This window comes from Salvia hispanica, chromosome 1 (assembly GCF_029641045.1).
Source record: "Salvia hispanica isolate PSC_SH4W2 chromosome 1, Shi_PSC_v1, whole genome shotgun sequence".
In the NCBI taxonomy this organism is placed as follows: Eukaryota; Viridiplantae; Streptophyta; class Magnoliopsida; order Lamiales; family Lamiaceae; genus Salvia; species Salvia hispanica.
In genome coordinates this window covers 38760708-38783271 of record NC_142692.1, presented here as the reverse complement: position 1 = coordinate 38783271, position 22564 = coordinate 38760708, and the positions used below count along the sequence as shown (strand labels likewise).

General features: G+C 38.5%; 1 pseudogene; it reads left to right on the top strand.

Annotated features, from left to right (window-relative positions):
• The first annotated feature begins 14838 nt into the window (after positions 1-14838).
• On the top strand, positions 14839-15466 carry LOC125220739 (auxin-responsive protein SAUR50 pseudogene; annotated as a pseudogene).
• The last annotated feature ends 7098 nt before the right edge of the window (positions 15467-22564 follow it).

The following is a 22564-nucleotide window of genomic DNA, read 5'->3' as shown; positions in this document are numbered from 1 at the left end:
ATTTTGTAAATTTAAAAGTTAATTAGGAAAAAAACATGAAGCTTGATACGTTTGTAATTACTCAACGATGATAAAATCTAGCCATCAACATGCAATACATTGTTAATGTTTTTACCATCAAACGATATTGTTTTTCATGAATAGACACTCACGTTTGATTTTCCGATTGTCATATCAAATACAAATCCACCAAAAATTTAGTCCTGAGATAATCGGGAACATCAAATATTAATGGTTTTCTCAATGTTGAATATTTGTGGTCTACTTTAATTGGACCTTAAGTATTTAGTCTGGTATTGGGCCTGACCCAATTGATTAAATGTTGTGGCCGAATGCTTGTGTAATGATGGCCCAACCTGGCTTGACCCATTACTTACCTAGGCTGCACGTTGATCTGTGTTTGTATTTGTTAAGTGAGAGGCTGACCTCTCACTTGCTGCTATTCGATATTTTCTCTCTCTCTTACTCTAGAACTCTCTGCCTTCTCTCTTCGTTCTCTCTCTCTGGTTTTTCAGGCAACTTCGCCGGTGAACTCCTCTGATCTTTGGCATACACCGATTAACGCTTGTTTTAGTGGGTTCTATCGGTTTAGATCTTGAGTTTGGAGACTTTCTCGGTTTCCATTAGAGTGGTGGAAGGATTCTTACTTAGGGTTAGAATCTGGTGAAGGTCGGCGGTCAAGAAGTGAGAACTTAAGAGGATCTTGTGAGTTCCTGGTGATTGTGGGGTGTTCTAATAGTCTGGGTGACATTCGGTGTGGCTAGGGTTTTCTGACCTAGTATTCAAAGGTTTCTCATCGTGTGACTTGTGGTAGAAGCGTGTGGGGAGGTCCTTGGCCTAGTGTAGTCACTGTTGTGACCTGAGCCATATCCTTACTGTTCTGTCTTTGTTGCATTTATTTGTTGTTACTTAGATCCGAAAGGATCTTGTGTTGATTTACTGATCTATCTACTTGAGTGTGCAGGTACTAATTGGGCAAGGACTTGTATTCAAGATTGGTTGAAATCTTGGAATAGTTAGGGCTTCAATTAGGGTTCGATACCTATAATAGTTAGATATCTCAGTGGGTTAGATTACTTGTAATCTTGTATCACCGTTTGTACAAGGCTTGTAACTTCTGAGATTAGCCATCTCAGAGATCAATCAATAAAGAGGTCCCAGTAATTGGCGAATCCCGAGTGATCTGATCCCTACACTCACCTATTTTAAGAATTGCAGGATAAACTATAATATGACTAAACTTCATGTTTTCATGTTTTTTCAGAATGAATATATTTAAAATATGAATTCATATTTTTTGGCTTCCGGTTATTTGTTTCCATATTTGTGGCTTCTCATTGTCTCTTCCCTTGAGTAGTTCAATATTAGAACTTTAGAAGCTCATATGTTTGGAGAGATAATGAGATTACATGATATGATAACACGTCAAAATATTATAAAGCCTTCTTTGCCTCTAATAATTTGCCTTCATACATCTTATTCATGTCTAATACTATTATATAGAAAATCAAATAGCGGAACTTTATTTAATACTACTCCAGAAATAACAATACTAAGGAAAGGAATAGGAGAAAATTAATTTTTGGAAAACATCTATAAAAACAATTTTATGTGGTCATCTAATTTTATTCTACCGGCCCAAGTAGTGGTGGATCTCGTAATTTCTCATATTTTCTAATGAAATATTTATTGGGCAACAAGAAAAAATAATCAAATGAGACACTAAAACTATGAAGGTTAGTTACGTTGGGCCCAACGGATTTTAATTAAGAGAAAATAAAAGGTTTGGGCCATAAAGGGATAGTGTTTAAAATCTTATAATACATGTTTATGTTTTTAGTTTATTAGTTTTTTGATACTCCACTATATTATGATATTGTTACAATCCATTAATAAATTGGTTTTGTATACATGATAATATATCGGGCTAGTTGTTTATACTTTATAACATGCACCATATGGGTTGAAATCTAATTTAAGCAAAAATACTCAATAAACACGTACATACATATTCTATAAAAAAAATATGAAAAAACACTGCTAAATTGTCACGAGCATTTATTGTTTGGATTTTCACTTCTTTTCTAAATTCGTTAATTTGTCGTCTCCATGTACTTTATTTGCATAAAGTCGAATTATAGATATTATAAAGAGTCTATTTCATTCTATAATTTTTTATTTCAATTCTATAATTTTAATGAATTTAATTTCTAAAGTATCAAAATTTTAATATATGAAGATAAACTAAACAATAAATGGCAAGACTATGATAATTAATACTATATGGTATTATTACTGATCTGATGATTCTCGGTGTTTATTCTAAAGCATTAAAAAACAATTAACGTGACGTATGAATAGTATGATAAATTATATCATTAGGAGTTTAGGAGTATTTTAAATGTTTCCTTTTTTTAGACGACTATTGCACGATCTTATAGATGTGTACCTCAAATATTTCACAAGTGTGCACATAAAATATCTTTTAAATATTCAGAAGAGAAAATATTCGCAATCTTGATGTGGTTACCCATATGGAAACCCCAATTCAAGAATCTATTGGAAAGAACGAAAAACATTCCAATTATAGTAAAACCTATGATCCCTAGTATGATCAAAACATTTAGATATTGTGATGCAATGTCTCAGCCACTCAAATACTTCAAATATATAAAGGCTTTTCACTTCATCCAATTGAAAAAGGCCAATCATTCTTGACATACTCTTTTGGGACATTACTTGTGACGTACCACTCTTCAAGCACAAGGGACAAAAGTCTCACTATATACAACTCTTAGTCTTATGGAGTATATACGAAGTAGTACTACTATTATTTTATCATAGAAACCATAAACATATTATATTCATGATTTTTTCATAAAATAAAATTAAATAAAAATATTGAGTTATGGTCTACACGGCACTATGTGTCACATACCTGGTCACAAAAGCATGTGGAAAATGGAGATTTCAACAACCCACGTATTAATTCTGTAGAAGTATTTGATCAAGTCAAATCCAGCTCAATATTTAGTCAAATTGTGAGGAATGGATTTAATAGCTTGGTTAAATTTGGACCATTGATTAGTTAGTTGATAGATCGAATTGTAGCCGTTAGATCTGTCAATTAGTTTAGTTTGTTTTTGGTTTTCCCCTTTCATATAGCCGATTGAATTAGGGCTCTTGATTTTGTAATTGAATCCATACACAAGTTCTTAGCTCAATAAGATTTTTCTCTCTCCGAAAATCAATTCTCTCTTCATTTGCAATTCCAGAGATCACATTTGTTTACAAATTGGCGCCGTCTGTGGGAAGTTTGTAATTGGAAGGGATTGTGTTCTTGTTCGGGAATCGCATTTGTAGAAGAAAGATGGCTGCGAGGCTGGAAGCAGAAAAGTTCACCGGGAAAAATGACTTCGGTCTATGGCGGATGAAGATGCGCGTGATGCTTATACAACAAGGGCTATCGGCGGCGCTTGATGGAGAGAAAGAAACTGCCGCGGCGGATCTTGACGAAAAGGCCGTGGCAAAGCGAGCTGAAATTGCGGCGAAAGCACACAGTGTGGTGGTGTTGTGCCTTGGTGACAAGGTTCTTAGAGAGGTCGCCAAAGAAACTACGGCGGCCGGAATTCTCAAGAAACTGGAGAATCTCTATCTCACAAAATCCCTCGCTAATCGACTCTGTATGAAACAACGGCTATACTCCTACAAATTCTTGGAGGAAAAAGGTGTTATGGAGCAATTGGAAGATTTCAACAAAGCAATCGATGATCTTGAGAACATCGACATCTCAATTGGCGATGAGGACAAAGCAATTCTCCTCCTCAATGCTTTGCCCAAAGTGTATGATCATTTGCGTGATGCATTTATGTATGGAGGTGCAATCTGACTTAAGGGCGAAGGAGCTGCAACCAAAACGGTGGAAGTTGCATCTGAGAGTCTTAACATCAAAGGATCTAAGGCCAAGAAACCGTTCAAGAAGAAAGGTGAGGGGACCAAGCAACCGTGCAACGATCAAAAGGAGAGCAGAGTATGTTTCTGGTGCAAGAAACCGGGACATCTCAAGAAGGATTGCTACGGGTGGAAAAAGAAACAAGCCACTTCTGGAAATCAAGGTATTAATACCTCTGACTACACTGAATCAAATAGTACAACTGAGGTGTTAAATGTAATTGAAACTATTGATGGAGCATCTTGGATTATGGATAGTGGTTGTAGCTTTCATATTTGTCCTAATAAAGAATGGTTTGAGACCTTGGCTGATGCAGATGGCACAGTCACTCTTGGTAATAATCAAGTGTGTGATATAAGGGGGATTGGATCCATTAGGCTCAAGCTGCAGAATCAATGTGTTAAGATACTTAGTGAAGTGAGGTATATACCCGAGGTTAAAAGAAATCTGATATCCTTGGGTTCCCTGGTGCAGAAGGGGTGTTCTTTCTTTTCTTCTGAGGGAAAGATGTTGGTCAAGAAAGGTGAAGATGTGGTCATGATGGCTGAGAGGAGGGGTAGTTTGTACTATCTGTATGCTTCTGTTGTTAAAATACAGAAGGATGAGCAGCTAAATTTGGTGAAGGCTTCAACTCTGAAAGTTTGGCATGAAAGATTAGGCCATCCAGCTATGGGGAGTGTAAAAGAGTTGGTGAAAAAACAAATTATCTCGGCTGATGAATCACAAGAAGTTCAACCTTGCCAAGACTGCATCAAAGGAAAGGCAACAAAGATGCCATATCCCACTGGTAAGCATACCTCTTCATCTCCTCTGGATTACATACATAGTGACTTGTGGGGACCAGCATCAGTGAATACAATAGGAGGAGGTAGATACTACATGACATTCATTGATGATTATTCAAGGAAAACTTGGATATACATTTTAAAGGAGAAATCAGAAGCATTTTCTAAGTTTAAGGAGTGGTGCACTGAGGTGGAGCTTGAAAAGGCTGCAAAGTAAAATGCCTCAGAACAGACAATGGACTTGAATATTTGTCCAAGAGCTTTGATGAATTCTGCAAGCAAAGAGGTATAAAAAGACATAGAATGGTTCCTTTGAACCCTCAGCAGAATGGGGTAGCTGAGAGAGCAAATAGAACAATTGTTGAGAGGATAAGGTGTATGTTGTTCTCTTCAGGGCTGGGAAAAAGGTTCTGGGGGGAAGCAGCTTCTACTGCTGTTTATCTGATGAATAAGTATCCTTCAAGCAGCATAGATGGTGATACCCCTGACTATAGATGGTTTGGCAGACACGCAAGTTATGGCAATCTGAAGACTTGTGGCTGCAAGGTCTTTGCCCATATAAGGCAAGGCAAATTGGATCCCAGGGCCTTAAGAGCATCCGCAATGGTTAATAGGCCAGCCATTCTCTCCTCTGCCACGTCAGCAACACTAAAAAAACCACCTGCCACGCCAGATTTAGGCCAGCCATAGGCCAGCCGCAATAAAAACAATTCAAAATATACTACACTTACGGAATTAAAATTGCGATATACGGAATTAAATTTACGACACATATACGGGAAAAATAATCCATTCCATTAAAAAAAAAGTACAAAGATTTTAAAAAAAAAGTACATGATCTTTTTTTAAAAAAAAAAGGGCTTCAACACCCGAGCCCCGCCACTCTCTACTCCTCATTGCCGTCGCCGTCGCCCTCCTCGTCGCCGCCGCCGTCGCCGCCGCCGCTGCCGCCACCCGTGGTATCTGAGCCCACGTCGGAACCCCCCAGCCGTGACCTCGCGATCACTAAATCAGCACGCATGCTCTCGAGCATCTCGAAAAGAATCCTCTTCTCCGTGGGGTCAGTGGCGTTCTTCCACTCTCGAAAGACCTGTAACATCTGAGCCCGCGTTTGGTTACACGAATGGAGAGTGTACTCGAGTGGGGCGGCTGGGAGGGCGGAGGACTGGACCTCGCGGGGCGATAGGGGGGATCCGCCCCTCGCAGCCCGCTGCGCCCGCTTCTGTCCAACCGGGCGGGGGCGACCAGTAAATGAAGGAGGGGATGGAAACTCCTCAGCATCCGGGGGGAGGTCGTGGGATCCGCCGCTGCTGCCGGTGTAGTCGCCGCTATAGTTAAGTCGCTGCTTCTTCGGCCACCCAGCGTCGCACCCCGCCCGGAACTTCTCCGAATCCTTCAGCAACAAGAAGCACTCCCAGAAGGTGAACTCCTTATACTTCCCCTCCAAGGGGAACTGACTCGCGGCTATCCTCCGGGCGTCGTCCTCAGTCTGCCCACTTTTGAGCTGACGGAGGGCGTTGGCGTACAAATTCGCAAAACGGCCTACTGCGGCCCTGGTGCGCTCCCACCCTTTCCGGACCTCCTCGTTGCTGAAGTCCTTCCCGTGCGGGCAGTGGTTCTTATAGGCAGCCCTGATCTTCGCCCACATGTTGACGACTCGCTGGTTGTTCGCAACCAGTGGATCGTCGCACACCTCCAACCACCCCTTGGCCACCGCGGCGTACTCATCCTCCGTCCACTTCCTCCGGCCGGTGGCAGTGGGCTGCGATGACTCGCCGACCGCCTTGCCCTTCCCCTTCCCCCTCGTCTTCTTCCTCGGCGCGGCCGGCGTCGCTCGAACGGGAGTATCATCGTCCCCGAGATCGATCCCCATATCATGCAATGACAGAAGGTCATCGCCAGAGAACTGCGTCTCCACCGGGGTCGACGTGTGAGACGAAGCCGTCAAAAAATCAAGCGAGGGCCGATATACCGCGTCCCCTCCCGGTGACCCCTGCACCCCCCCCCGGCATCCCGGGATACATGCCGTGCAGCATCCCCCCCGGCATCCCCCCCTGCCACATCATCCCCATCATCTGCTGCAGCATCATCTGCTGCTGCATCTGGGGCATACCCCCCCACCCAGGCGCTGACTGCCCGCCGCTCCCCTGCCCGCCGCCCGGCATCCCCCACGGCATACCCCCCGGCATACCCCCCTGGTTCCCCCCCATCGCCCCCCCTGGCGCACCAGCCATCATCCCCATCATCTGATTCCAAGGGATATTAAATCCCGGGCCCATCTGCCCCCATCCAGATCCCACGGGTACTGTGGGAGTCTGAGAGCCGCTCGTCGCCGGACTGGACTCGTTGTTGTGATCCATCACTCGATGATGCTCTTGAACAGAAAGTTAGAGAAAGAGAAAACTCGTTAAAACAAGTGGTGCAAATGAAAATGAAACGAAAATCGCGTTTATATATGATTTAAAAAAAAAAAAATATATCGAAAATCGGCGCTGGCCGATCGCTGGCCGATCGGGCCTCCACAATGGCGGCTAGCCGATCGGCTAGCGTTTCGGCCAGCGACGAGCGATCGGCGAGCCCACGCCGATCCGCTCGCCGATTTTGCGCTGGCCGATTGCAATGGTTCGGCTAGCCGATCGGCCAGCGCGACGAATCGGCTAGCCGGTCGCTAGCCGACCATTGCGGATGCTCTAATGTGTGTAATGTTGGGGTACCAAAGAGGAGTAAAGTGGTACAGATTGTGGTGCATAGAGCCTGAGAACCACAAGATAGTGATAAGCAGAGATGTTATATTTCTGGAAAATGACATGCCATTTCTTAATAAGGGGGTTCCTTCTGATGGAGTTAGAGTTATAGCAGATGATGGGACTGATTTTGAGGTAGAGTTTGAAGATAGTCAGCCTATAGCTCAGGATCAGAGTGAAGAAGATTCTGATACAGATACTGGTCAGACTTTTAATGAACAAGCTGGGAGTTCTAATGATGGTTCTGGTGCTCCAGTGAATAATCAAGAGGATCTTAGCAACTACCAGCTAACAAGGGATAGAGGCAGAAGATCTAGGAAGCCACCAAATAGATTCTCTGACTCTGAAATGGTTTTCTATGCACTAGTGGCTGCAGAGGAAATTGAAGGTGAGGAGCCTCTCACGTATAAAGAGGCCATGAGAAGTAAGGATAAAGATTAGTGGATGCAGGAAATGAGAGAAGAGATGGACTCCTTGATCAAAAACAAAACTTGGACTCTTGTGGAAAAGGTGGAGGCCAGGAAGCTAGTCACTTGCAAATGGATCTTTAAAAGGAAGATAGAGGCAGATGGATCCATTAGATTTAAGGCTAAGCTGGTGGCTAGAGGATTTACTCAAGAGCATGGGATTGATTACAATGAAGTGTTTTCACTTGTAGTAAAACACAGTTCCATCAGAATGTTAATTGTAGTTGTAGCAAAGAACAACTGGGAGCTGGAGCAAATGGATGTGAAGACAACTTTTCTTAATGGTGAGCTGGAGGAAACTATTTACATGGCCCAGCCTGAGGGCTTTGTAGCACCTGGAGAAGAGTTGAAGGTATGTAAGTTGAGTAAAAGTATCTATGGCCTCAAGCAAGCTAGCAGGCAGTGGCACAAAAAATTTAACTCTCATATGCTAGCTTGTGGTTTCACCAGATCCAAGTATGATTCTTGTGTTTACTTTAAGAAGAAAGGTGGAGTGCCAGTGGCTTATCTACTGTTATATGTAGATGACATGCTCATTGTTGGAGCTTGCAAGAAAGAGGTGGAGCAGGTGAAGGGGGATCTGAGGTCTGGGTTTGATATGAAAGACCTTGGATCAGCCAAGAAAATTCTGGGAATGAGCATAGTCAGAGATAGAAAGCAGGGGAGTATTTGGCTTGGTCAATATGATTACATATTGAAAATGTTGAAAAGATTCAAAATTGATAATTTGAAGGAAAGTGCAACACCCATGGCACAACACTTCAAGTTGTCAGCTAGCCAGAAGCCTCAAAGTGAGAGTGAAAAGAAGGAAATGGAGGTAATCCCTTATGCTAACATGATTGGCTGTGTAATGTATGCAATGGTCTGCACAAGACCAGACATTGCACAAGCTGTAAGCCTGACTAGTAGGTTCATGGCAGACCATGGAAAGGAACATTGGCTGGCACTTAAATGGCTTTTGAGATACCTAAAAGGAGCTGCAAATCTGGGAATCATGTATGGAGGAAATAAGGGCCATATTGGTGATGCTCTGAGGGGTTTCTGTGACTCAGATTATGCTGGGTATACTGATAATAGAAGATCACAAACAGGGTATGTTTTCACCATGTTTGGCTCTGCGATAAGTTGGAAGTCAAGTCAGCAACGTGTGGTAGCATTATCCACAAGCTTTTGGTTAAAGGGTCTTGCTGCAGAACTTGGAGTCAATCAAAGATGCATCGTTGTTGGCTGTGACAGTAGCAGTGCAATAGCACTTGCTAAACATTAGGTATATCATGAACGTAGCAAGCACATTGATGTGCGCTTGCACTTCATCAGAGAGAAGATTGAAGATGGAGAGGTTGAAGTGCTCAAGATCAGCACAAAGGTCAATCCAGCTAATATGCTTACAAAGGCTTTGCCAAGAGATAAGGTGGAGCTATGCAGAGACTTGATCATGTTGAAGGCATGTGATGCGGCTGGATGATTTGAGCAAGGTGGAGATTTGTAGAAGTATTTGCTCAAGTCAAACCCAGCTCAATACTTAGTCAAATTGTGAGGAATGGATTTAATAGCTTGGTTAAATCTGGACCGTTGATTAGTTAGTTGATAGATCGAATTGTAGCCGTTAGATCTGTCAATTAATTTAGTTTGTTTTTGGTTTTCCCCTTTCATATAGCCGATTGAATCAGAGCTCTTGATTTTGTAATTGAATCCATACACAAGTTCTTAGCTCAATAAGATTTTTCTCTCTCCGAAAATCATTTCTCTCTTCATTTGCAATTCCAGAGATCAAATTTGTTTACAAATTCCTTAAAAAAAAAAAAAAAAAACAACCCACATACATCTCCAAGTGGAGAACAAAAAGAACAAAATTAAATTAAATTGGGATTATAATTCAATTGCGACTCTAAAATTTCATAAAATATAGTAGTACAGTACATGACTATATGTACAACCGTGTAAATAATTCTTGAGAAATTGATCTGTCAGATGCATTTTGGCTTTGGGAGCCTATGACATTAATTGAAAATAAATAAAAAAAAGTAGGGTCACATAAACCTACTTTTTTCACGTCTTACGAGGTTAGAAAGTCGGCAAGAATACTATTTGCATGTCTATTATTTACGTATTTTCTTTTTGGATATTCCTAATAATTCAAGTGTGAAATTTTAGAGTTTTGGTGTTTGAGATCGGGATATTACATTTTTATCAATTAATCGTAAAAAAAATTAACAAGACTTTCTAAATTAAAAATATGTCAGAGGAGGACATTGTAAAATTTATTTTTTATGATTGAGATAAAATTTGAAAAGATATTTTTAGTTTTGAATCGATTTAAAGTGATTAAGTCGTTGCATTCCCTTCAGAACTGCTCCTAATTCATTAAATAGAAATTTGTATGATTAAGAAGAAAAACTATTAATAAACTTGTCAAAGAATAATTGTTTTGTTTAGCTAAGATTTATGGGGCATGCAATATATGTATAATTTTCTAAAAAAAAGAAAAAAGAATAAGAAGAAATTGAAGGCTACTGTACTAAAAAGTGTAGGTTGGGAGACCCCTTGACGTGATGAATGTCTGGAGAAGATATTTTCTTGTCCTTATCTTTTAAACTCTAACTATTTCTAGGTTTACTAATCCTAATTATTCTTGTTTGCAAAGTGATATCTTGTGTGAATGTTTCCAATAATTAGTTCATATTAGTAGTATTAATTTTTTTGTTTATTTAAACAATTTTGATTCTAATTAATATTTCATTGTTATTAATAATTGAATTCACTAATTCACAAATCACATCAATCTATCTAAATGTCCTGTTGAGAGAGTATGCTATCTAGATGAAGTAAATTCAAAGATTAAATTGTTTTTTTTCGGATAAGAATTATGAGGCATGCAATATATTTCTTGAAAGCAATATAGATTCTATAACTATACCAAGAAAGAGAATTTTTTTAAAAAGGTGCTAAAAAGTGTGAGTTGGGAGACCCCTCCCTTATCTTTTCAACTCTCACTATTCTCCTAGATTAAGGAATGTCCAACCCATCCCAAATTCCAAAAAATCATAAGGCTCAACTTTTATAATGGTCCCAATAATATATCGTGGTGTTTCGAATTTTGATCTCTTGATTGAAGAGGGAGCGTCTTATCAACTAAGATACGCTTTATCGTGTACATAAACGGACACTTGAGGCACAAACATAAAACTATCTTTTTGAATAATCAAAAGAAAAAATATTCGCAATATTGAGGTGTAAACCCTAATTCAAGATTATTGTCTTTGGACAAAATGTAACATTCCAATTTTATTAAAAGTTAGTACTCACTCAGTAACCATAAATCATTGAGAGGCCATGTTTCAGCCAATCACATACTTAAAAAATATATGGGTTTCTTCTCATCCAATTGAAATGAGATAATTTATTTGGGACATTATTTGTGATGCACCACTTTTCAAGCACAAGGGACAAAGTCTCCCTTTCCCCACCCATTGTATAGTCATGGTCACAAATATGCATCTCGCATATTATTTTATCATATAAATCATTAACATACCATACTCATGAATTTACCATAAAATAAAATATAATTATATGTCCCATACCTTGTGTAAGAGATGGAGCTATGCTGCCCAAACATCTGGAAAATGGAGATTTCCACAGCCCACATATTTCTTCAAGTGCGTGGCGCTCTCACTGCAACAAAAACTAAATAGAAATTATAAAAAAATAATAATAATATGGGATTATAATGAGTGTAAAATTTCAAAAAATGTCACTATATGCAGACATCAATACAACTATCATGTACTCCTACAATGTGTGAATAATTCTTTTGAAATTAAAATGTCAGAAGCATTTCGAATAATACCAATAAATGCTCATATTTTCGGGACAATATTGATAACAATTTCAAATAATGTGATACACTATTATCCTGCCAAACCCTCAATATATACCGTTATACCAATACTTACTGTGACATATATATTGAAACTTTGGTAGACCAATCAATGACAAGATAAAAAGATTGATACAATAACTTGAGATTTTTAGTATCGAAACTTTAGGCACAATATACAATAAAATGATTTCACCCCTACTGACCCATACCTAGCCTCCTCTAGTCCTCCGTGTGTCCATCATACATCCTTCAACTTTTACTTCAAATTTTGAAGATGTATGAATCTATGTGATAGTATCATTTTCATTGAAATTTTTTGGACTTTTTAAAGTTCTATTCGAATTTAAAATATTAATCAGTTTTATTAGATCCAAAAAAGAAGAAGAAGAAAAAAGTGTACTAAAAAGTGAATCGGTAGACCCCTTGAAGTGATCCATGTTGGGGAAGAACTATCCTCGCCATGTTACACTTATCTTTTCTATGCCGTAGATTCATGTTACATAATTATTATAAGTATTTAATTTATATGGTACTATTATTTTTTATTCTAATATCTCATAATTATTATTTGTAATTAAATTCATAAGTTACATAAAAATCTGCATGACTTCTCTAATATATAAATATAGTCAATAATCATCACCACACTCCATGACCAATGTATGGAAAATACTACATCTATCAAAACAATAGTAAATCTATTCTAATGATTAAAAATACCCTCAATCCCACGTTGAGCAAGAATTCTCCGAGCAACCTAATACATGATCTCAAAAACATCGGACTTGTTCTACTGATGTGTCAGAGTATGGAAGATCTCTTTGTAGCTGACAACGAAAACTAAGACGCTAGTTGCTAAGTCATGTTCTTTGTTGTTTTAGCACTTAATGTGGCTTCTAATCTCGATTTCTAGCTATAACATTGTTAGATGTTTTCTTCATAATCTATCACTTTGATGACTAGTTCCCCTTTACTGAATTCATATAAATCGAAATAATTCAACTGCCTCTATGGCTATAACACATGATTCATATTTAAAAGTTTTGATGTTTAGATACTATATGACATTTTTAGAGCTTGTTTTGATAGGGTGAAATGACTAAGCATAAGTGTATTTTTGGAAGACAATGACAAAAGTAATAAAATAGGAGGGACCATATTTGCCATAAGGAATGGGCATCAAACACATTGAATCTCCAATTCCAACTCAATTTGCCTCCAATTTTGTTACTTAATAATTAAATACAATCTACCCCACACGTTACATATTGCACTTTACACTATTATATTATCTTCCACGTTACTTCTATTTTCTTTATAACAAATATCTCTAACAGTATAGTATGCACATTTTTTAACAAGCCGTGTGTGTTTAATAACTTAGAAAATAAATCTTGACATATAGTGTTGTAATTGCCTTACCTTTTTTAATTGAAGTATAATCTTTTGTCCATTTCCACCTTTTGTGAGTCCCTTAATTTTCAAAAATAAATTTGAGGGAAAATGCAGTTGAATTAAATTTGATGAGGTCACAAAAAATCAGCACAGTTTGATGTGTAGTGATCACAAAACCCTAACCTTAAACTTGATAATTTTGGCCCATCTTGCTTTATACTTCGAAACTTATAATAGTAGTTTTATTCTATCTTGTCTAATCAATACTCCTATATACCAGTCATCAACGATTGTCGGATTTTCCCAACACATTAGTGTAGAATATTAGTGTACATATGAATTAGTAAGAATAATAATATCATTAAATTTAAATTTAATGTTATAGGAGTATGATCATATTTAAAAAATTAAGGTAAATAATACCTTATAATAGGATTATTAAATTAATTTTACCCCTTTATAACAGGCGCAGTGAGAGTTTGGTTAAGTAATTTATAAAACATTATTGTAATCTATTTTAAAATTAAAGCAAGTGGTAAGGACTAGGGCTGGGGAAAAATACCGAAATACCGAAAAACCGGTCTTATCGTACCGAAAACATATCGAAAATACCGTTTTTTTGGTATACCGTGACTTTCGGTATGGTATGATACCTTACCGAAAGATTGCGGTAAGGTAACGATATGAATTTTCAAATACCGCGGTATACCGCTGCATACCGAAATTCGGTATATACCTTAGTTTACGGTATATACCGTAAATTAAGGTATATACCACAATAATATAAACACAATTGTATATAAAATATATTTTATATATTTTTAAATTATAAATCTATTGTGAAATATAAATATAATTATGAATAAATTATATTTAATTTATTTTTAAAATTATAAATTATAAATAATATTTTAAAAACTCTAATTTTCTATTTTAATTGATGTTGAAAGTCAGGTATACCGCAAAAATAAGGTATACCGAACTTCGGTACGGTATACCGAAAATGAGGTACGGTATCGGTATGAAATTTGTCATACCGAATATAAGGTATACCGAAGTTCGGTATACCGAAAACTTTGGTAAGGTAAAGGTATGACTTTTTCGCATACCGTATTTACGGTAAGGTATACGGTATGGTGGTTTCGGTAAGGTATACCTTACCTACCCACCCCTAGTAAGGACAAACTTGTTGAGAAAAGATATTTTCCTAGGAGAAATTGGGTCCCATAATTTATTTTCTTGAAGAATTTACAATTAATTTCACCCTACCACCTTCTTATAAATTTGCACATGATTAATTACATATAATGGTTGATTCTACATGTCTAATTGTGTAATTAATTTAGCAAAGCCATGCATAAATATACAACATATCACATTTTTTTAACTACTATTAGTGTGTGTGAAACTAATGCAATATTAAAACTGGAAATTGGTTTTGCAATAAATTAAATAACATAAATATATGGCTTCGGTGAGGTAATTTTTTTTTATATAAAAAGGCTTCAGTTATTCTATATGTACTACGACCGCGTTGGTAGCAATTTACATTTGCCTCCCCAAAAATCCACACTATAAATAGGTGAACTCTTCCTCACTTCTCTTCATCACAATCAAAATTCTCTCTACAATATATTCAAATATCCAACCAAAATGGGCATCACAAAATCCAACAAAGTTAAGCAGATTATGAAGAGATGCACAAGAATAGTGAAGAAAGAAAGCTTTGGTGAGATTGAAGAAGGACTGCCAATGGATGTGCCAAGAGGCCATTTTGCAGTGTACGTGGGCGAGAACAGAACCAGATATATCGTTCCTATTTCGTATCTAAGCAACCCTCAATTTCAGAGCCTCTTGCAGCAAGCAGAAGAGGAGTTTGGCTTTGATCATGGGAGTGGCCTTAGTATTCCATGTGATGAAGAGGTTTTTGAGTATCTAGTGTCTATGATTAATTAATTAGGTACAAGTAGTTATTTTGAGAATTTTTTCATTGATCCCGTCTCGTGGGATCTGTTTACTTTCGTTCTTCGTTTCACCATTACGTGTCACGCGTAGATATAATAATGTCGAATGCGACATGTTGTTAAGAGTAGTGATGAAATATTTCATTAATTGAAGGTCTGAAGTTGTATATTTGAAGAATGTAGCAACTAATATAAAAACAAAAAAAATCAATGATGGTGTGAAATCAAATGTACGCATAGTACATATTGCGATTCTACTACTGTATCTTGGAATTTTATTTGCGTTCATTCTTCATCAATATAATACGTATCAAATTTGGAATTAATAATATCATAGGAAATTAAGTGATTAAATAAGAACCAACTCTAAAATTAAGAACTTTTTTTTTATATATGTGCATTAATTGGATGCCCCAAAATGCTCAAAACCCCGGCGAGAGGCGAGCAGAGAGTTACAAAACAAAAACAAAGAAAACAAAACAACAGACCACAGCCACTTAGAGCACTACGCACACCCAGTAAAGACAAAAAAATAACTCCTAGCGAACCTTACTCCTTACACTAGCACAAACACAGCAACTACAAGAAGCTTAAAAAACCAGCAAACCCAGATCAACCGCATAAGAACTAAGAACTGATTAACTATTTGATCAACGTTTTGTCAATTTGAAGCGTGGCAAGTAGTTTTGTTCTAGACTCTAGTATAAGTTTCTAATGAAAAGGTTATTTATGTAATTTTAAACGCGTGTTTACTTCCTTAATTTTAGGACATTGTTTTCTTTTGAAGTACATAATATTAACAGTCTGATTTCTTCCTTAATTTAAGAACTTCGTTAGTTTCCATTTAACTGATATAATAATGATAATTGGTCAATGATATTCTTATGTTTTTAATTTTTTACGACGACATAGAGCGAAGATATAATCATAGGGGTGATAATTATCTAGGGATGAAATTTTATAACAAAAATGTTATCACCCCTACCAAATATGATTATAATGCGAAAAAAAATTGTCGCGTACTTGGTAGTATCTCGCTCACTAACCATAACTAACGTGATAATTATTTTAAAAATTACATAAGTACCTTAGATGAAATAACATAATTGAGTTAATTATAACTTCTCTCCACCATTTATTTTATGATTCAATTAATCAAAATAGGTCTTACTTATAATTTAAGAGGACGGTTAGTGCGAGCCTATATATAATTAAATACGAATTATCGTAATACATAATCAACTTCATGTTTCAACAAAAATTACACTACTTTCTTGTATTAACAACAAATTTCAAATTACTAATGATTTATGATCAAAATAATTTAATAATATGCTGCATAGACAGTTGTAGTTATGATTGTAAAACATCACACTCAGTCTCTTAAATATTTGAAGAAAATGAAGGGGCGCTGCATGATCAACTGTCAGAAAAAAAATGTACCTTCTTTCTAATAATCAGTCCTCTCAACTAAATCAGTCTAACTTCATTGAAAGGACCACGAAATAAACAGATATAGGGACAATGTGTTTGCGCTTTTTAGCTGGCATTAGATAACGAAATCTTGATTCCTGTTATTCTTCCACTCCAATGATCATATGATAAATTATTAATAAAAATAGCCACATTATACTATATAGTATAGTACCACGGTGAAAAAGGTCATCATCTTTATTTACAGAAAAAACTAAATATGAATATAATCACCATTAATCAGTTGTCGTTCTTCCCTTTCGAGGAAAAGAATCGACTGAGCCTGCTCTGAGGATGCAAAGCTTCGATCTATTCATTTTTTTAACTATATGCAATCTCAACATTACTGAAACAGGTCATATTGATAGCTGCAACCTGCCTAGACTTGTCATCGTCAGCTATTGCATAATTTGCATGAGTTTCAATCCTGAAATAGAGATAACAAGAGTTATTGACTGTAGGGATCAGATCACTCGGGATTCGCTAATTACCGGGATCTCTTTTATTGATTGAGTTTGAGATGGCTAATCTCAGAGATACAAGCCAATACAAGAGTGATACTAAGGTTACACTCTACACAAGTACAGGGAGACACAAATGAAGAACCCTAGACTAAGTTCAAGTAACACACAGAACTTGAGTCTTCATCTCCTTCTGTGAAGAGTAATGTGCATAAGAAGCCCAGCCCATTAAGCAAGAAATAAAGCAAAGAAGAAAGGAGAGAGTAGAGTTCAAACCCTTGAACTAGCTGTTAGAAGAGTAGTTGAAAATTCTGTTTTAGCTTCTTTTCCCTTTTCTTGTTTTTCCTTTGGTTAGTAGAAGGTAGTTACGGGGAGTATATAGTCTGTTGATTGAGATGTGTAACACAAGTTTTTTTCCCTTCACTACTGAATAAGATTTCACTCTCATTTTTTCCCAAATCTCTGATCCCTAAATTCTCATCTTCAAACATTCTTCTTCGTCAGAAATCTTTCCCAAATCATAACAATTTGGCGCCGTCTGTGGGAACGGCTGAAGAAGGAATCGATTGAAGAAATGGCTGCTCGATTGGAAGCGGAGCGATTTACCGGCAAGAACGATTTTGGTTTGTGGCGCATGAAGATGAAGGCCATGTTGATCCAGCAAGGTCTATCTGCAGCTCTGGAGAAGCAAGCAGATGCGAAGGCCGGAGAGGAGCTTGATGAGAAGGCGAAAAGCAAGCTCGCTGAAATTCACGCTAAGGCACATAGCGTGGTTATCTTATGCCTTGGTGATAAGGTATTAAGGAAAGTCTCAAAAGAAACTACGGCTGCTGGGATCTTGACCAAATTGGAAAGCTTGTATATGACAAAGTCTCTGGCTAATCGGTTGTGTATGAAGCAGAGGCTGTATTCTTACCGTTTCTTGGAAGATCGAGGGATCAGTGAGCAACTAGAGGAGTTCAACAAGGCAGTAGATGATCTTGAGAACATCGATGTTCAAATCGATGATGAAGATAAAGCGATTATGCTGTTGAATGCTCTGCCAAAGAGCTACGACCACCTCAGAGATGCCATGGTGTATGGGAGGGAGAAGACAATCACCCTCACAGAGGTGCAGTCAGCCCTACGTGCTAAGGAGCTACAAAATGGATCTGTGAAGTCTTAAGAAAATGTTCCAGAAAGCCTCTATGTAAAGAAGGCCAAGAAGCCAAAATTCAAGAAGAAAATTGATGAACCGAAGCCTACTGCTCCAGATCATAAAGAGACTAGATCTTGCCACTGGTGTAAAAAACCAGGCCATATCAAGAAGGATTGCTACGCATGGAAGAGGAAACAAGCTGAAGGTAATCCTCACCCTAGCTCTGATTGTATTGAAGAGGTTAATACTCCAGAAATCTTGAATGTCATGGAAAATGGTTTGAGTGGGGTGTGGATTATGGACTCTGGTTGCAGTTTTCATATGTGCCCCAATAAGTCCTGGTTCTATGATATGAGAGAAGCTAGTGGCTCTGTGTTGTTAGGGAACAATCATGTATGCAATGTTAGGGGGATTGGTATGGTGAAGCTCAAAATGCATGATGGGTCAATCAAGATGCTAAGTGAAGTTAGGTATATCCCGGAAGTTAAAAGAAATTTAGTGTCTCTGGGAGCTCTGGAACTAAAGGGATATACATTCACTTCATCTGGTGGCAAGATGGAAGTCAAGAAGGGGCAGCTGACTGTGATGGAGGCTGAAAGAAAGAACAGCCTTTACCATCTTCTAGCTGAGGCAGTAAGTGGTGACTCAAACTCAGTATCAATTGATGATTTGAAGTTATGGCATGAGAGGTTGGGGCACCCAGCAGAAGGGAGCTTGAAACAATTGATAAAATCTGGCATTATCCCAGGAGATACATCTTCAAATCTTGGTCCATGTTAGCACTGTGTTCTTGGAAAGGCAAAGAGGACTCCATTCCCTACAGGTATCCACTATTCAAATTCTCCTTTAGAATATGTTCATTCAGATCTATGGGGGCCTGCACCTGTTAATACTCTAGGTGGAGGAAGATACTACATGAGTATTATTGATGACTATAGTAGGAAGGTTTGGGTGTATATCTTAAAGGAGAAATCTGAAGCTTTTGAGAAATTTAAATATTGGTGTGTGGAAGTGGAGACTGAAAAGGGGACTAAGGTTAGATGCTTGAGAACTGACAACGGCCTTGAGTATTTATCCAAGGAGTTTGATGTGTTCTGTAAAGAGAATGGGGTAAAAAGGCACAGAACTGTTCCTGGCACTCCACAGCAAAATGGAGTGGCTGAGCGTATGAATAGAACTCTCATGGAAAGAGTGAGGTGTATGTTGTTTGCTTGTGGGTTAGGCAAGAGATTCTGGGGTGAGGCAGTCTCAACTGCTGCATATTTGATCAACAAGTGTCCCTCTACTAGTTTGAAGGGTGCCACACCTGATTTTAGATGGTATGGAGGGCATAGAGATTACTCTAAAATCAGAACATTTGGGTGTAAGTGTTTTGCACATATTAAGCAGGGGAAACTGGAAGCTCGGGCCCTCAAGTGTGTGATGCTTGGCTATCAAAAGGGAGTAAAGGGATATAGGCTGTGGTGTGTTGAAGAAGGCAAGCAGAAAGTTGTGATTAGTAGAGATGTAACCTTTGTTGAGCACCTCATGCCATACCTAAAGTCAGTGGAAGATGGGAGGAAAAGTACTGCTCAAGTTGAGGTGGAGCCTGACCAGTTTCTGGAGTCTCATGTGTCTGATGAGGAGAGTAATTTTGACAAGCCTGTAGAAGCTGACCCTGATGCAGAGGGAGAAAATGATCCAAAAACTGATGATTTGAGCAATTATCAGCTTGCAAGGGATAGAACTCGAAGAGAAAACAGAAGAAGACCTGCAAGGTATGCTGAAGCTGGTGTCATCTCTTATGCTCTGTGTACAGCTGAAGCAATGGAGTGCTCTGAACCTTCTACCTATAGTGAAGCTGTGGGATGTAGTGACAGCAAGAAATGGATCAAGGCTATGAAATAGATTCCTTGATCAGAAATAAGACCTGGTTGTTGGTGGAAAGGGCTGAGTTTATGAAGTTAGTAAGTTGCAAGTGGTTGTTTAAGAAGAAGGTGGAGTCAGTGGGGACTGACAGTGTGAGGTATAAGGCACGGTTGGTAGCAAGGGGGTTCACCCAAGAAGAAGGAGTGGATTACAACGAATTTTTTGCTCCAGTAGTCAAGCATGCCTCTATAAGGATTCTTTTGGTAGTGGTGAATCAAAGAAATTGGGAAATGCAGCAGCTTGATGTAAAGACTGCATTTCTACATGGAGATCTTGAAGAATCTATTTATATGTTCCAGCCTGAAGGGTATGCGAAGAAGGGTGATGAGAACAAAGTGTGTCTACTCAAGAAAAGTCTATATGGACTCAAGCAGAGCCCAAGGCAATGGAACAGAAAATTTGATGCACATATGACAGAGAATGGTTTCACAAGATCTAAGTATGATGATTGTGTCTACATAAAGAAAAAGGAGGGAGTTCCAGTAGCATATCTACTGATTTATGTAGATGATATTCTGATTGCAGGCCCATCCAAACATGAAGTACAGATTGTGAAAGATGATCTAAACCAGAGCTTTGAGATGAAGGATCTAGGAGAAGCAAAGAGGATCCTAGGCATGGATATTATGAGAAATAGAGAGAAGGGTACTCTTTGGCTATCTCAAGCAGATTATGTGGAAAAAGTGTTAAAGAGATTCAACATGATCAATGTGAAGCCTGCTGCAACACCTATTGCCCAACACTTCAAGCTCTCAAAGGCTCAAGTTCCAGGTAGTATGGAGGAATCTAAGGAAATGGAATCTATCCCATATGCAAATATCATTGGCAGTCTTATGTATGCCATGATTTGTACTCGGCCTGATATATCCCATGCTGTTAGCATCACAAGCAGATACATGTCTGATTTTGGAAGGGAGCACTGGAGTGCTTTGAAGTGGATGCTAAGGTATCTGAGGGGTGCTGGAAACTTTGGTATTCTATACAAGGGTTGTGATGAAACTGAGACAGAAATTCTACAAGGCTTTTGTGATGCAGATTATGCAACCAATCTTGATAACAGGAAATCACAAACTGGTTATGTCTTCACCATGTTTGGATCAGCCATAAGTTGGAAATCCTCACTGCAGAGTGTTGTAGCACTTTCTACTACAGAGGCTGAATACATAGCTCTAACATCAGCTGTTAAAGAAAGCTTTTGGATTAAGGGGATGGCAGCTGAGTTTGAGGTGGAGCAAGATGCAGTGACTATACATTGTGACAGCAGCAGTGCCTTGTGTCTTGCTCGACATCAGGTGTTTCATGAGCGTAGCAAGCACATTGATGTGCGGCTACACTTCATCAGAGATGAGGTGGAGAAGGGAAATGCAAAGGTAGTTAAGATTAGCACTTTGCATAACCCGGCAGACATGCTTACAAAGGCTCTGCCAAAAGAGAAGTTTGAGCATTGTAAGGAGTTGATAAATGTGTGTGCTATGGTCTGAGCTGCTTGTGCAAGGTGGAGAATTGTGAAGAGTAATGTGCATAAGAAGCCCAGCCCATTAAGCAAGAAATAAAGCAAAGAAGAAAGGAGAGAGTAGAGTTCAAACCCTTGAACTAGCTGTTAGAAGAGTAGTTGAAAATTCTATTTTAGCTTCTTTTCCCTTTTCTTGTTTTTCCTATGGTTAGTAGAAGTTAGTTACGGGGAGTATATAGTCTGTTGATTGAGATGTGTAACACAAGTTTTTTCCCTTCACTACTGAATAAGATTTCACTCTCATTTTTCCCCAAATCTCTGATCCCTAAATTCTCATCTTCAAACATTCTTCTTCGTCAGAAATCTTTCCCAAATCATAACACCTTCAATGATCCTGCACACTTAAGTAGAATTTTTTAGTAACACAAGAATGACCCCGCGGGATCTAAAACACAGAGAAACAAGTAAGACAAAAGGTATAAGCACGTGAATATGGCTCAGGTCGCAACAGGCGACTACACCGGGCCAAGAACCTCCCCAAAGCTTCAACCAACCGTCACAAGGGAGTATTACTGAACAAGGACCCCAGAAACCCTAAGTTTCACCGGTTACCACCACAGTAGGCCTCCTCAACACGCGGACCACCACAAGGCTCTCCAAACACTATCACACACCAATATCTCTCACAACACCACCTCCAAGCAAGCAGATCGGTCACAGAAAGAAGATCGACCCTAGGGTTTGAGAAGGAAACCGAAGAAGTTGCCTAACACTCAAACTAACCACTAGATCTCTAGGAAACTGAGAATCATCGGTGGAAACACAAGCTTGAAGGAAAACTCTGACTAAAGCCGTCGGAAACCTAGAGAGAAGGCAGAGCAAGTTCGAAGAGAGAGAGAGAGAGAGAGTCAGACGTTTCAACTGAATGAGGGAAGTGAGAA